General features: G+C 45.7%; 1 protein-coding gene across 2 annotated transcripts in view; it reads left to right on the top strand.

Moving 5' to 3' along the window:
• ADGB (androglobin) overlaps positions 1 to 17060 on the top strand; it is a 1188702-nt gene that overhangs the window by 392416 nt on the left and 779226 nt on the right. The window lies entirely within an intron of this gene.

The following is a 17060-nucleotide window of genomic DNA, read 5'->3' as shown; positions in this document are numbered from 1 at the left end:
TGATTGGGTTGAGGTTCTATTTGATTATGCTACAGTTCATAGGTTATTGTGGGGTTGTGGTGAACATTCTATGTTGTTGTTCACTTCTGGTCACTTGGCATGAGTCATGTTGTTCCAGTCCTGTGGTCCTTTACAGTTACATCCTGTGGTTACAGACAGTCTTTCATACAGTTCCATCCTGTGGTTGCACACTGTCTTTCGTTTGTCATGCCATTCATTTCCACTGCCGTTGCTTCTTAGGGGGGGCACAGCTCTTCGCTTTGGTAGGACTTTTCCTGGTGCTGGTGCTCTGTTCGCTCCCTTCAGTCCCTTCAAGTGTTGAGTTCTCTTTCAACATGGTTTTTCTCATCATTCTATGATTTCTTATCATTGTTGTTTCAAAGTTTTTTACTCCTTTTTTGGCACACTATTCCTATGCTCTCACAGTTGTTGTAGTGGCTCTGCGTTGTGCAGAAAGGATTCACAGTAGAAAACTGATGTCAGCACGCAGAGGGGAACTTATATGGCTCCATTGACGTCACTTCTGTATACAACGTCAGGACAGTGCCGGGCGACGCTGCCCCCTGGCGTGCAGAGGTACTGCTGGGGAATTCGTTTTCCAGATCCAGTCTGACGCCTGGGGATATTCTAAGTTAAGGAATCTGCGGCTAGACTGTGTCTCTACCAGATACTTCGTTACCGAAGGTAAGCAACTCGTTCTTCAGGCTCTCCGAGGTGGGCTTCCATACCATCTGTTGAACTGTTTGGGAAACGGATACACGGTTTTCCTATTTGTTTGATAAACTACTTTGCTGCTTTGGGAGTAGGGACTATAATAGGACAGCCTTCATGTTCCACTCTCAGATGAGCTGGATATAGCATGGCGTACTTTAGCCCCAGTGACTGCAGCTTCCTTTTTGCTGGTCCAAATTTGCGTCTTGCAGTGACAGTAAAATCTGGGTAAATTTATACCTCGTTCCCATCAAATTTAATAGTGCCCTGTTCCTGTGAAAGGCGCAGAACCTTGTCCCGGTCTCTATAATTTAATAGTTGAGCAATAATCGGGTGCAGCAGGGCACCAGGAGAGGACCACGTCTGCAAGGATCTATGGGCCCATTCAACTATGAGTACTGCAGAGAGTTCTTTGCTTCCGAAGATACTTCACAGCATCTCTTCTATATAATTTTCCATCCAACCAGTGTTTGTGGACTCCGGTATACCCAAAATGCATACATTTTAACACACGACCTCCCCTCTAGATCTTCGTTTGTCACTTGTATTACGGCTAGTATCTTGTCCATGCTTAGTTGCTGTTGAGTTAGTCCTTGAATGCCGTCCTCGGGTCCAGAGATGTGTTGCTCTGCAGTGGTGAGTCTGTTGTCTTGATTTTCCAGCCCGGAGGCCATATTGTCCATTCGGTTGTTGAGGCATCTATCTTGCCATCAATCGATCTCAGACTTTGCTGCATAGCCTGCAGCATGGCCTCTAGGGATCCGCTTGGCTGTGAAGGCAGGTCTTGCTCAGAGTCCGAATGTGCATGCTGCATGATTTTGGGTGCCTTCTTTGCCTCAAAGGTGAGACGCAACTGTTGTCTGTCCGTCTTCACCATCTTGTGGTACAGGTAGTGCCGTTATGATTTATAGATTCTCTCTGTTTTCTTTCCTTCGCGGCAGGGGGTAGAGAGAGGATCGCCAAGGCTCCCCAGCACACTGTGACACTCGCTTGATTCAATTCAGTGTGCTGCTCCAACCTTGCACCGTGACAGCTTGTGGCTTGTTCCTCCTTTACAGCGTCACAGCACTGTATGAGGATTGAGTAGGTGCTAGAGTAGCGTGTCCGTGTTCCAGGTGCTCTACAGTGCTGTTGCTTTGACTCTGCTCCCAGTGCTTATGCGTTATGGGAGGGAGGAGTTAGTCATGCACTCTTACCTATACATTCGAGGGGTGTTATTCGTGAGGTGTGGGGGCCCTGGGTTCACAGCAGTTGGGGGCGAAGGGCGCCAGTAAATCGGCGCAACTTCATATGTATTTAACAGTCCCCTTGTCCTTGACTGTGTGGCTTGGGCAGTCTCTGCCTTCCCCTAGTAGCTCCGGTCTGTGTCTCCTTTCAATGCGCCAGCGATTTGTGTTGGTGAGCCCGATCGGTGCAGACCCTTTTATGGCCTCGGGGTGGATGGTCTGTGTGCCGGATGGGCGCCTGGAGTCTAGCAAGCTACCCTTTGCGTTCCCCTCGATTGCCCAGTGATCGTCGGTGGTCTTGTGCAGATATGTGTCTTATCTGCTGCCTTAATTAGTGCGTCATTCCCTTTGTAGTGGGGGTGTTTACTCCGGCACCAGAGCAAGTTCCTTTGCGGTGAGGCCCAGTGCGTGTTTGGCATCTGCCAGGGGGTCGACATCTAGCATCTTGCGGCCTACGGCCGTCTTTCCGGCTCACTCGCGTCTCGGGACTCCGACTGCCTTCGCTGCCGTGTTTTGTTACCCCTCTATGCTGGTCGTATGCCACTGTGTGGTTAGTTGGGTACCCTCAGCGCAGAAGCCACAGCTCTCCCGTACTTCTCATTCCCCTGGGACTAATTTTCTGCTATCGGCAACCACCCTGGCTAGCGTTTCATTTGCGGCCTTGCCTTTCTGGGGACTGCGGCTCCATCACACCAATTAAAAACGAGAGCCTCACCTCCACTGGGTCTCGCTGCTTAAATCATTTCGGGCAATATTGAAGTGCAGTCTCCACAATGCAGTATTGTTGACCTTTCTGGGCCAGCGAGGCTTCGTCCTCCATTGATCAACTGCAGCCTGTGTCCGCCATTTTAGGATGAGAGAGACGATCCTTGCAGTTGCCTCTTTCCCCCCTGGTTGGATGTACGGTGGTATTTTTTTCATCCTTCTCGCAGGGTTTGTGCTGCAGCGTGTTTACCCTGTTGTCAGGGTCATCAATGGCTACATGATGCCCGGATAATGTTCAGATTTTTATCCTGGCCACGACTGTGCGGCCATTTTGCCGTGGGCTCACTAGCACCCCCAGTACTGGGAATACATTTGTCTAAAAATGAACTTCTGGGGTTTAAGTAGGACTCCAAATTATGAGGACATTCTTTAATTCTAGTCCTGTTCTTTCATTTACTACAGTAATGTGTTCAGGGATTTTAATATAGATTTGCTTTGAGTGAGCCCATTGGATGATCTCAGTGTCTTGAACAGTATTGTGTATACTTGGGACTGAATAGAGCCTGGATAAGTTAGTGACAGCTTTCCCTTATTTTGTCACAATGTTGTTCTATTGCTCACTCTTCCTTTATTTCTGTACCTTTTGCAAGTGAGTATTTTCAGCATGATGCAGTGGTGGCTGGCACAGATGGAGGAGGCAGGGCGGAGGGTGGGGGTAAGAGGGGGTAAAGAAGAAAAAAACGATACCTCCTCGCCTCGTCTCGCCGTGCGTCTCCACCATTGTCTCTCCCGGCACAGGAACAAAGCACCCAGGAAGCACCCAGGCTCCACTAACCCAATCACAATGCTGCAATGCAGTATTGTGATTGGTCTGAGCGCTGTGGTTAGGCGATCAGGCAGGGACTAGGATGCTGGGCGTGTTCTCCACCCAGGCTTTAATGGATCCTGAAAGGAGAACATGCAAAGTGCACATGACTGTTTGCCGGCCAAACATTCATGCGCACCTTCATAGTGCCACCACTTCTCCCCTGCTCTGAGAGCAGAGCAGCACCACCCCACCCACAAAGCTGCACCAGCAGAAACAAGACCACCGACGATCACTGGCAATAACAACGAGTTATTAGCATTTTATTTTTCATTTATTCACACTGTAGCAAAGTAGTGGGGGGACGCTCCTCTGTATTAGCGGAGGAGCCACCACTTCCATGACGATTGACACAGGTTATGATGTGTGTAGTATGTGCTGGTACCCATAGCTGGTGAAATTCTGTGATTTGTCGATCTTGAGCCACATATCACACAGTTTTTAATAGTGTTTTTTCACTGAATTTCATTGGTTTTGTTTTATTTCCAAACTTAGTAGTGCATGACCTCTGACCATACACAGCGGGCTGCGAATCCTTGCTATTCTTGAAACACTGTTGAGCATGACCTTTGGCTATTCACAGTGATGGTTGGGTGCGCAGCCTGACCAACAGCTAGGCCCTGCACCCATCCCACCGCAGGCGTCCAAACCTTGCAGCAAATGGCCAAATGCACACCAGGCTTTCGGAATATGGCATGGTCTGCCACATGCCCTACAACCAACACATCATGGTTGGCCAACATCTCTAACACACGGCTTTTGACTGTGCACACCAGAGGTCGTATGCCCTCCTACCCCCTGCTGTCAACTAACCTCCAAAGTGCACTGCAAAAGGCCATGCACAGATGAGGTTGACTGATGGCCTGGTGTTGAGTGAAGGACTTGGCCATGCATCCAGCCCCAGAGCGCATTGCCATAAGCCATGTGCTGCGGAGGTTTGCTGCCCGTGATGGGTTGGCAGCAGGGCCTGGCAGCATGTAAGACCATGTACCCATGTATCCACACCCAGTGCATACGGTGAAGACCAGGTCTGGCACCCATCATCCTGCTTTTAGCTAACGATGAATGTGCATGGCGTTTGGCCATGCGCAGCAGAGGCAGTAGTACATGTTGGGCCCACTGTCCTTGTTTACGCCATAGCACACCGTTTATGATGCATTCATTGCCTTCAGGTCAAGCGCAGACTTGTTCTGCCATTGTGGCACTGCATTCAGTTAAATACAGAGTAGGTGCTTCAAAGCTGCTCTGTGCTTCTCTGTGCAGGCGGCAAGGAGGATCTCTAAAGGAGGGCTTAGAGATCTCCCATCAGACAGATGCTGTGAGTGACTACACCCGCCTACAGAAGAATATCCGGTGGGTCTATGGGGCCCCTTTTTGCCTCTGTAGAGGGCCAGCCTCACTGGGCACACTGACAGTGCACCATGTTTTTGTGGTGTACCTTCAGTGCACCTCTGAAGCGCATGTTTGCTTCTGCGTCCATAATATGTTGCAGGTGCAGAGACAAAGTGATTCGCTCGTTTGCATGGGGCAGGCCCCTATTCAAATGAGTGACTGCCCTCTGAAGATAGCACTGGTGTTACATGTGTGCCAGCACTATCAGTATTATAGAAGGGATCGCACAAGTGTCTGAATCCTCTTCTATAATATCACAGTGCCCTGGTGGTGCAAAAAGCAGTTGCACATGCCCTTTGGACCCCTTAATAAAATGAGTAATAGAGCCTCGGGTGTTGAGTTCAGTGCCTAGCATCTGGCTGGGCCCTGCACCCTAACCCCTGCTCTCAGCCAGCTGCAGCAGCACATGGCTTTTGGCTGTGTGTAAAGTGAGTTGGGAGCCGGGCCTTGCCCTCAGCGAGGCCATGTGCCTATCCTCAGCTATCAGCCACCACTGAAGTTGGGGTTTGGCACAGGGCCTGGCCAGCAGTGAACCCTCTATCTGCCCACCTCACTTCACACATTCCTATCTTTCTGGGTTCCAAGCTGTCTTTTTGACCTTTTGTCAGATTTGTAGGTATGTGACTTGTGATTCTTTACAAAAAAGCAGACAAACCCACTTATTAACCTTCCTAGTAGTAAAACACACTTTAAGTAGTAAACACTAAGTCTGCACCATGATTAGAGGCTAGGAAATTGGGCATTTTTTAAAGAAGCTAATTATATTCAAGTAGTCACTGCTTTAGTAAAAAATTGCTAGAAATCTCTTTGACAAACCTTTTTGAAAAAGAAAACTGTGGAAAAACATGGCATTGCTAGCAGATAGGCTGTTGTAGATATAGGTTTACATTTTGTCAATGGGCATTTAAGGAATCAACTTCCTCCACTGTCCGATCTTGTCCCAAATGTGACAGGTGAGTTATTTTTTCCAGCTCAAAACAAGATCTTGGAGCACTAAGTTTGGCCTTTTTAGGCTTTTTTGACGGCTGAAAACCTGTTCAGACCTTTAAATATTGATTTTACTTAACATCTTTTGAGTTAGGGAGTATTGTTCATCAATCTCCTAATAGGAAATTAATAATGTTCTTCAGAAAATGCCTTAACTTTTTGTGAAATGCCGTTCTGTGGTACAAAGACCCAGTCGGATTTCCACAATTTCATTGCCATATGATTTCCTAGTGTCATTGGCCCAAATAGTTTTGTCATTGTTAGAAGATGTCCAGGGGTTTAGAGGCCAGACAGAAAATCAGAGTTCATGGTGTACAAAAGGCTTTAAGGCTCCACTTCTGGAAGGTGACGAGGGCAAGGAAAAAAGGGATCTTCTACAAAGGGTACTTCCACACTTTCCATAGACTTCCTTTTATGTAGATTCAAAGATAGGCATCCCTATAGAAAACGACATCACTGCCAATGAACTTTGAGGTCCAAAACATTGAAAACAGGCATGATAGCAATATACTCATTGTCAAATGTTGGCACACTGTCAAAACTTTTGACTCTGAACCACCATTTGATAATAAGGCATGCACTGATGTCAAAGACCACCAGATGCTTGATGAATGACCCTCATTGATGTCAAGGTCCATCAGTCCTTTTCCATAAAGACCATTCGCGGCGTCCAGAACTTCTGTCCTTTCCCTTCATAATCATTGTCAAGACATCAAAGAAGTCAATGCAGATTACTGAGAGAGGCGATTCATCTGCCATAATCTTCGCAAACAATTTTTAATCGTAGTTAATTAGACTTATTGACCAGTATGATCCCGGCTTATCGGATGGTTTGTAAGCTTACTATGGCTGCCTCTGAAAAGGAGTTAGGCACCGGGCATCCTTCTAGAATTGCATTGAATAGCTGTGTTAAAATGTCTACAAGTTGGGGCATAAATACCTTATAAAATTTGGCTGGGAACCATGCAAGCCACAGGCTTTACCATTTGGGAAGCTATTAATGGCCCCTTGAATTTCATCAATTGTAATAGGGACTACAAAATGAGCTTGTTGATCTGCATTAAGTTTTAGTATGTCGATGGAGTTAAGAACCTCGTCTATGGAGGTCGAAGAAGGCAGAGTTGGGCACGTATATAATCTCTTATAATGGGAGTGGAAAACAGCATTGATATCTGCCCCTCTGTGGACTAATTGATTTGTATTTTCATCATAGATGGATTTAATAGTGGCAGTATTGCTTCTCTTTTTTATTGACTAAGCCAGAAGCTTTCCGGCATGCTCACTTTCTTCGTCAAATTATTGATTCAAAATTGTCTGAAATGTATAATAATCCATTAGGTCCTGTCTAGCCTTTTCTTGTCTAATTTTAGTTGATTGAAAATAATAAGTTATGCGTCTCTGGTTTGCTTTATCTAATTCACGCTGCAGGATCATAATTGTAATTTCCTTTAGCTTCCATAAAGTAGTTTTATATGATAATATCTCTCCCCTAATATAAGCTTTGCAAGCTTCCCAGATAGAGAAATAAGAAGCAGACCCCTTATTTATTTCCAGAAATTCCTTCATCTTAATCCGCATGTCAGAGACCCACTCTTCTTCCGTTAATAAGGACCTATTTAACGTCCAACGAGGTAATACCTGCCTAGTGAAATTGATCTTGATTTCTAAGACTGGAATCGAATGGTCAGAGAATGGATTTGAAAGAATATAAGCCTTGCCCCGCTCCCATTGATGAGAGATTAGAAAAAAGGCAATTCTAGAGGCAGAGTTGAACCTCTTAGAGAAACAGGTATATTCACGTACCTGGGAATATTGGGCTCGCCAAGGATCAATTAAGGCAAAGTCTTGGATCAAAGTAGTGAGACACCTGACAACTTCAGGCTTATTTTGAGTTCTATTCTTGCATGAAGAATCTAAAGTTTAAATTTTGCAGAAAGTTTAAAGTCTCCCCCTAGGATAATATTTCAAGTGAGCTTCCAACGAATGTCCTTCAGGCCTTGAGGGCCACTGTGTCATCGTCTATTGGAACGTAGAAGGTGACTATTTGTAACATCTGTTCCCCTACCTTCCAGCTTACTATAATCCACCTAGCGCTAGCGTCTCTAATGAGCTGCACAGCTTCCCCTGGCAATGATGCGTGAACAAAATTGCGACCCCCCCCTAATTGCTGCCCCTGTTGATGCAAAATAGGTTTAATAGATATAGCTAGGTAGCCTAGGAGGGGCGACTCATTTTTCAAATGTGTTTCCTGGAGTAAAATAATCTGTATTTGTGCCAATACCAACCAGTGGAGTTTAGATTTAAATTTAGTCTGATTACTGGCCCCATTAATATTGCACGAAGCTATCCGAATCACATGATTATCAGACATACTGCCTCAAAGTAAAACCTGCATCTTTGCCCCTTTTTCCCTTATTTTCCCCTCTCCTTCTTCTCCCCCTTCCATCCCTTGCATCTTGTTGTCTCTTGACAAATACAAATGGTGAGGCCCGATTAGGGTTTGTCATAAGTACTTTTTTTGAATTTTGACTGGCAAATTTTGAACTTTTACTAACTGCAATTTTTCTCTTTTGCCCCCAATCTCCCTCAAATCCCTGTGCTTCCCCAGCCTCTCCGCTCTCCCCTTTAGGGGATCTGCCCGTCATAGGCCCAGTAGTCAGCCCCCCCCCCCGCAGCCCTTACCCCCTTTTCCCTCAACTGAGTACCTTGGAATGGTACTCGTAAGCTCATTCCCATGAGGAGCAGCTTAATAGCGTAGTTTTATTTAAGGATATTTTTGTCTTGTTAAGAGAGTAGAGTTTTTCATCTTGCCCCCATTCCCCATCTCCTCTTGAAAATCCCCTAAGCTGACATTTCTATCCGAGAGCACTGCTCTACTTTACCCTCCTCCCTCTTTGACTATTCACAATTTTTTTTTTGCATGATCTACTTCCAAAAATACATGTGCACTTCCTTTAAATGACACTCTCAATTTGGATTGATACATAATTCCTGCTGGTGCCCCACATTGTTTAAATTCATTGATCAGTCCAACAAAATCTCGGAGCCTTCGTGCTGCTGGTATTGACATATCAGAAAAAATTCGAAAAGAGAAATTCTCAGCTGTGGTAAAGGATATTTTGGAGGTTGCCTGCGATAGGATCTATTATTTTATCCTTACATCTCCAAAATTAGCTACAATTGTTTGAGGGTACTTGACATTCGTTGGCCGGTTTGATGGTACTCGATGTGCCCACACAATAGTAAGGTCTCCTCCTTCCATTGGCTTTTCTGGTAATACATGTTTATGTAGCAAATCCGCAATCAACTTTGTTACAGATGAGCCAGCTTCGCGATCCTCAGGTATTCCAACAAAACGTACATTGGTGCGTCAAGCTCTATTTTCAACTTCATTGATTTTAAGCTGGAGGTCTTGAAGCTCGATCTGTACTTTTTGTAGTGTCTTTTCTTGATTGTTGGAAGAGTCTTCTAGAGTGGAGACCTTCAGTTCTACCTGAGACATTCAAAAGGCTAGTTGTTGGATATTCTTGTTGATTTGCTCAAGTTGGTTGTTGGTTTTCTTATAAGCTATCTCTTGCGAAATCTTCATCCCTCGTAGTTTGCTTAGGCGGTCATCTCTATTGGAAAAGGTGATAACGAATTGAGGGAGGAGGAAGTTGCGCCCTCTAATCCATTTTGGATTACATCGTTGAGTCTCAGAGGCTCCATTTAATGGGCTGGCAACTCTGTGGTCATTGGGGTGTTGTTGGGTTTTGAGGGGCTTTCCTCCTGAATCTCTTGGGTGATAGCCGGTGAAAATAGCGGATATGCTGTATCCCTATTTCTGCATTTAGGGGTACAGGTAAGATGTTTTTGGTGGTTGTTGAAAGCCCAGTAACCAGGTCTGTGGAGAGAGGGTTTCGGAGCTTGAGCTGGATTCCAATCTGCTACTTGCTTCTTGAGAAAGATAATGCCAAAATCTCTTGGGTGAGTGGGACTGTTGATCAGAGATCCGAGGCAGCTTTTTCGAGTTTGTTGTACTCAATTTCCCTTTGGGTTCCACTTAGCAGTGCACGTTTTCATAGAGAAATCTCTTGAAATGCATTTTATCGAGGAAGCAGATAGCTGGTAATAGTAAGGACATTTATATATATATATATATATAAATATATGTATAATTTCCTCTCCTATGCCTTATGTTTAAGCCTCTCTTAACACCGGGACTATAGCTGGAGGTATTGCAAGGTGGCAGAAAGCCACATCCGGACTAGATGGACCGCCTCCACAGCCACCCTTTAACCCCTCCACCATGGCTAGGTCCTAATGTCCAGCCTCAGGTTGCATACAAACTGCTTTCTCCTTTTTTTCTCCTTTTTTCCCCTCTGAAAATCACGCCTTCCTTCTCTTTTTCCTTCTTTCTTGAGTTCAGCTGTCTTATGATCTCCTCTTCTCCCCGCCTGCCAGTCACATCCTCCAAGAAGTCCCCTCACTCAGGAGCAGCACCTCCACTACCTCACTGCCCCAGGTCTCTCAATGTGTCTTAATGTGTCTCCCAGAATGTCTCTCCTCATGAGTGAAAGCAAGCGAGGCGCAAGGGAGGGCAAAAGAGAGCACCAATACAACAGCCATGCAGCATCAAATAAGCCACTCAGAGGAGCCCAGAGCAGACAAACAGGCAACCCCGAACGCTTCCAAAGTCCAAAGGTACAGGCTCAAGTAAACACCGCTCTCACCCGCCTGCAGCTCCTCGTTACTCGACACTCTGCACTCTTTATTTTTTTCCTTAGTCTAGGAAATCCCCCGGATCAGCCACCCTTAAGCTCACAGCTCCCAACCCGCAGGAAGACCAGTCCAATCCCACTGCTACCAAGCTGCTTTCGCCGTGCCACAGATGCCCCTCCCTACCGGGTTACTGCTGATCCCGTCAGTGCATCTCCCACGTTGCAGGTCTGTCCCATCGGTCCCAGCGGCTCATCATAGATCAGCATCTGGAAATCCCAGCAGATCTTCAAGGTCTCTCCACATTCCTTCTCCAGGGTTTTTTCTTCTGTTCCCGGAAGAGCCGACAAAACAAAGCAAAGCTCGGAGCTAGTTGATGGCCGCCATCCCACTACTCCTCATCAGGAAGAGCTCAGCCGCAGAACATGATGGGAGCTCAAAGCCGCAGCATGACAATTCCCTCCTAAGAGAATTTTCATACGCATCATAAGTAAGCGTCCTAACTCCCCATACAAATGAATGGAAAACTTTTGTGTTACACCCAAGATGCTTTTGTTCCCATAAAATTTAGTATAGTTTGCCTGTACAATTGAAGAACATTTGGATGCATGATCATTTTCAGAAGTGAGTCAAGGTAGAGGACCTAAAATGCTAAACTCTGTCAGGTTTTGCAGAGCTCCTTGTAGAGCCCTTCCGCTAGTGATGATCACGCCATAACAGGGGTAAATAATCCCCAGTTTCTTTGTAGATTACACAGAGAATGTGACATCACCAAAGCTGATGCACAACCACTTCCAGTGCTGACAATCTATGGTTGCTCACTTTTTGATTAAATGGTTACTGGCAGACCACCTTAATCCCTGATGCATTGAGGAAGGCTGTGTTCTTCAAACCAAGATATGTTTCAGATTCAGGTACACTTTTCATACTAAAGAACACATGTGCCATTTTCCAGAGAATTATGTATTCTGACAGGAATGGACTGGATGCATTCTGTTTTGTTTATGTAGCTGACATAATGATGTTCAGTGACACTTTGGTAGCTAGCCTTCTTCACCACAGAAATATGGGCTGCAGGCACCAGATAACAAAGCAATCATATGCAGGATTGGGCAGAGCTGAGTAGTCTACCTTAGTTAACAGGTGGGTGTCAGGAGGGTGAAACCACACTGGCCCTAAATTCACAGCATAATGGATTGAGACTCCCCTACTACCCAACCTTATGTTCATTCTTGGTCTTTTTGGATACTATTTGAACTTTGTCTTTTTACTGTGGCACCTTTCATGAGAATGGCCACCAGGTAAGAACTCAAGAGTCATGAGGACTGGGAACCTTCAGCGGTTCTTTTACCAACTGAAGTAAGCTCTCTGTGAAGCAAGAGTCGGGGAAGCACTAGAATCATTGTGCAAAATGTTACCTCCCACATGGGATTGCGGCCATATTGGGCAACTGAAACAGAAAGTGCAAGACCCCCTTTGGCTTTCATTAACACAGGTTGCTGCATAGAAAGCAGAACTGGGATTCTATTGAAAATGCTTTATTTTTTATTTCATTTGGGGTATTATTAGTAATCACTAACGTAGCTCCAGTTGGCAGTAAACAACTTCATACAGTAACAGTACACATGGCCACCATGTGTCAGCACAGAAACATGCTAGTAGATTTACAATGTGTAGAGGTTCTTTCCATGCTTGTTTTGCATCACCTTCAGAGTGGAAACAAATCACAAAGCCTTGAATTGGCAAATTAGTGTATAATCCCAAGTAACTCATTTGAGCCCACCGCAACTTGATTTAGCTGTTTTACCTAATGCCATAAATACCTATGGAAATTTGGATGGATTTAGAGGACGTTAATCTGATTACACGAATGTGTTTCTCCTTGTGGGTAACAGTAGCTTGTATAATCTGGGAGGGGTTGCCAGAAAGGATGAAAGTCTGCATCTGTTTACCTCACTGTCTCCTTCTCTCCTCCTTGAGCTCCTCTATATATTTTTGCGGTGTTCAATGGACCTATAATTTAAGGAACATTGACTCAGACTGCCTCCAGGGCAGCCTAGATAATCTTAGAACCTCCCCACCCTGTTGGTCTTATTTAAATACCCTCTCTTCCTTCGTATTTTCAGGTCTTATATCTAAAGCTGTGGGATTGCACATAGAGGCACTCCATAGGAGATACATTCTGCACCCATGTATAGAAACCCAGAATCCTCTTTACACCTTTGATATGATCATGAAAATGAACACTACGGTGGTTATGCACAAAACACTAGTTTTGAATGCTGGAGCCAATTAGGAAAAGGGGTTGTTAGTGAACTTTGTTGGAGACCCCATTATGTGTTCTCAATAGAAGATAGAAAGCACCCCTTTGTATCGAACAGATTCTGAAATGGAGAACCAATGTAGCCTGTAGGGAAATGAGGGGGCCATCCCATATCACAAACTTGCAATACAATTGTTCAAAAAAGGTTATTGGGTCAACCGAAACCTGCTCCCCACCACCCGTCTACCCACATGTGCTTCCTTTGTCTCAAGAGAGCCTGGCAACTTTCCCCCTACGTCAGAGCCGGAAAATGTTCACTTGTCAGGCTACTACTTAACTGGCAGCCCATTTGAACTGCAAGGATGTGGTCATCTTGATCAACAGTGGGATATTGCTGTACTACCACAAAATGGAGGTAAACTTTATAACGGGGAACAACTCTGGCACATTGAAGCATTTCACTACTAATACAGTTGGCAACATATGGAATGCTCAACCAAGCTACCCCAAAGAGTCAGTGAGATGTGGGAGCTAAGCTGCAACCTCCAAAATTCCAAAAAGAGAAAAGCTATAATCGGGCATTCTCGGGTATTGCCCCGAGAAGCTGGAACTCCTCGCCTCCACATATCAGACTGATTCCCTCTACAGCATCTTTCAAAAAAGAAGTGAATCCTCTATTGATGAACGCCATTGATTGATTGCACCTTCCTCCTCCAGGTGCCACTTGTTGTTGGTTCTGCCACACGCGGGTTTTTCTCCTCCTCCACGGACTGCCTCACGCTGAGTGACGCTACTGCAGTGTTTTTCACATGTGACCCTCTGTCTTTGATTATGTCTGTGACTTTGGACTGTTCTCAACATCTATATTTGTCTGTTGCTCATATATGCTCCTCTATTTCCTTTTGCGTTGGCAGGATATCTTGTTCCTCTTTTTACTCCAGTATCGTGTTTAGCACTGTTGTTGTTACTGACCTGCAGGCCCAACGCTTTTTGTCCTTTGATCTTCTGTAAAGTGCACGGATACTCGCTTGGATCATGTCTGCGCTATACAAAAATGTATATAAATAAATACGTTTTCAATTGGGTATTACTACCCAGTATACTTGCCTGTGGAGAAGAGATTAATTCTTAGCAGGTGGTCACTACAACTTCACCTGGAAAAAAGCTGGACAATAATATTATGATGTAATATGAAACAACATTTTTAGAGAGCACATCACAAACTGAACAATTTGTTGTTCATCATTTTGGTGTTATTACTACATAATAGATACTTACAATGTGTAATATGATTTATTTTATATTGTGAGTTTTCTAAGAATGCTGTGACAGGACTTGTTGACCGGGATATTCAAAGGAAAATCTCAATAGAGGTTAACATTTTTTCAATACAGCTATGTTTTCAGACTTTTGTGAAACTGTAGGTAGTTGGATGAACCATCCAGAGTTGACAAGAGGCGATTCCAGATAGCGCTGTTTTACCCGGCTTTCGTGAATTCTGGTTTGCCGATAGTAAAAACGTAAGGTAGGTCGCAGGCCTGCGCTGAAAACATCTGCATGCAGCAGCAGAATATGTTGCCTGTGGAGGTAATTTGTGATTGCTGGCAGCTGTGCAGCGCAAGCATGGAACTCGTCACTCATTTCTGACCAGAATCTCTAATTTGCTTTATGCTTTTACTGAGCAGCAATCGAAGCAGCATACAATTAATTCAGTGATGAGGGTGACAATATTTTGCCCTAACATCTTTTGACGCATAAAAATATCTCAATGCCTCCAACCTGGTCTATAGGTCAGGAATCCTTTTCCAATGACACAATGACAACACATAAACATATAGCCGGAAATGTATTTACACACACTCGTACTGCAGCACTGCGTAAACATTACTATTCACATCTTCGCATCTATCTGGTAAATGCAGTTAAATGGGCTCTCACTTCAGGAATACGCATAAATATCCTGCATAACTCTTGCTCTCTAGCCTTTGTGACGCTCACGCGAGCTCATTCTCTCTCTGGAAGTGTCTACACCTACTCTGGGACTGTAGTACAATGAAAGGTGAGGTGGCAACGTGTCCATGGGAAGATGTGTGAAATCATCCACTTCTGAGTATGTATAGTTGTGGGCCCTTGGACCACATACTTTGAAAATAAGAACACAGTAGCTGGTTACTAGAACTGGCCACGAGCATGCATGCCTGCGCCCTTTTAGTAGCAGGGTCGTCTGACCTGACCGATGACGCCTGTGTTGGATGGGTGTGGGGTGGGTGTATGGCCAGACCTCAAAGAAGTGGCGCCTGCTGAGACACTAGAATGTGTCCAGCAGGACACCACATTCCTCCCAAACGTTATTAAAAATAAACACAAGTCCAAGTTGTGGGAGTAACCAACAATAAAATGAACACCACAGGGTCCATCAGCATCTAATTTGATCAGTGGGACAGCAGTGGACATGGGGCTGATGACACAGACTGTGACAGGACATCTTCGCCTGCATCCAAATTTTAACATGAATGGTTGAGGGCACGTGAGCTGGCTTGGAAGCTTCAGTAGCACTCTGGCAGCATACCGGTGGAAACGTGTCCATGGCCTGAAGCTTTTCCACTGTGCTGACACTGAGGACAGTTTGTGGTAATTCTCAAATGTTCAAAAACAGGGTGTGTCAGGAGTGTGGTCTGAGTCTATTGCGAAGTCTAACAACTGTGTTGCTTGACCCACCGAAAACCGTCATGGCATGCTGTGACTTGTGGAAGTGTCTGTTGGACGGCCTAGCTACATCCTGGAATCCATCGGTGGGGCAATATCAAGTCCATCTCTCGTGCTTTGGGGAGGCCCTTTGGTTGGGTTGCCACAGAACTGCTTTTGGGCTGCGCTGGGGCTGCGTGTATGCCTACGTTGAGGCTGCTGCAAATCCGCTGAGGAGCCACTGCCTGGTCGCTTGCACAAACCTCAGGGGTAGATGGGTCTAGGTCAAGACGTGCTCTCTTTACCAGGATCCAGATGCAAGCCAGGTGAACAGGAAGTCACTAGTGCTTCTTGTCAGTTGGTATGTCAATGGTGTAGGACTCCAGTCTGATCGTTTGATACTCCATGGGTGGTAGTGATTGACGTACTTGACATGGGTTGGCGTGATGGGGTTGTCAGCCGGTGTGGTGAACCTGGATGACATCTGGTGATGACTTACCATGATGATTGCATTCCATTGTTCTTGAGTTGTCGACCACTGGGAATGATGGGGCCAGGGTTTCCCTTTCATCATTCATGGAGGTATGTGCGTCCTTGTGCTTGGATGTCTTGGATTGCTGAGCCCGTCGGAGACAGTGTCTGGATAGACACGCTGAGAAGCGTGAGGCAAAGATTCTGTTCGCACATGCTTCTGGCTTACTCTTGGGTCTCCTATCGTGCGGTTGCCAGGTTATTCTCGTGACCGTCTCACGGTTTGTAACTTTCTGCCTGTGTTTCTGGATGTTCTCTATCAGTAGCTCGAGTACCAGCCTCTCACAATTTTCCTTTCTGAACTTGGTTAACCGTTGAGTTCCTATTGTAGAACAGCAGGTCACACTTCCATCTCTTCTTCTGCACCATCATCTGAGCATTCATATGGTCTCTGGACCATACCGCTGAGACTTCTAGTCACTTTAGTTTCTTGTCCCATGTGCATCAGCAAGCACCTTCTCTGGGATCAGCTAAACAGAGCTGTGCGGTGGTTGACTGCTTCCATAGTCCGGCCACCGGCTTTGGGTGTTGTACTCCAGCTTAATGATGATCAGGGTAATTGCTGATCTGATTCTGTTTTTCATCTTGAGTGCTGGGTGGCGTCCGTCCACATATCTTGTGTTTGATCTTAAGGGGCCCTCTTGAAGCTCCTACTGCGGGTGATCCCTCTTCTGGGAATGTCTTCCACGGCCAGTAGGAAGCTGTGGTGCTGGCAGTGTGCAACTCTACACGGGCCTGTAAAGTATCAGTGTGCTACTCAGTCTTATGGCAGCTTTCGGGAAGGACACTCCCTTAACAGTCGGTGGCCCAATGCCGGGCAGTGCCGGTGCAGTGGAGATATAGAGGCCCTCCCTCCTGCACCCGGGCCACGCTAGGCCTTTCTCTCTTCTTGTCTCTATGGAGCGCTGGTAGCTGTGGGCATGTGTGTGGGGCCGATGGCAGGCAGCTCCTTGTCTTGTTGTGGGGAGCAGTATCAGCCTTCCTCCTCATGGCATCA

This window comes from Triturus cristatus, chromosome 6 (assembly GCF_964204655.1).
Source record: "Triturus cristatus chromosome 6, aTriCri1.1, whole genome shotgun sequence".
Classification (NCBI taxonomy): domain Eukaryota; kingdom Metazoa; phylum Chordata; class Amphibia; order Caudata; family Salamandridae; genus Triturus; species Triturus cristatus.
The sequence above is the reverse complement of the archived record's forward strand: the minus strand, read 5'-3'. Positions and strand labels throughout refer to the sequence as shown.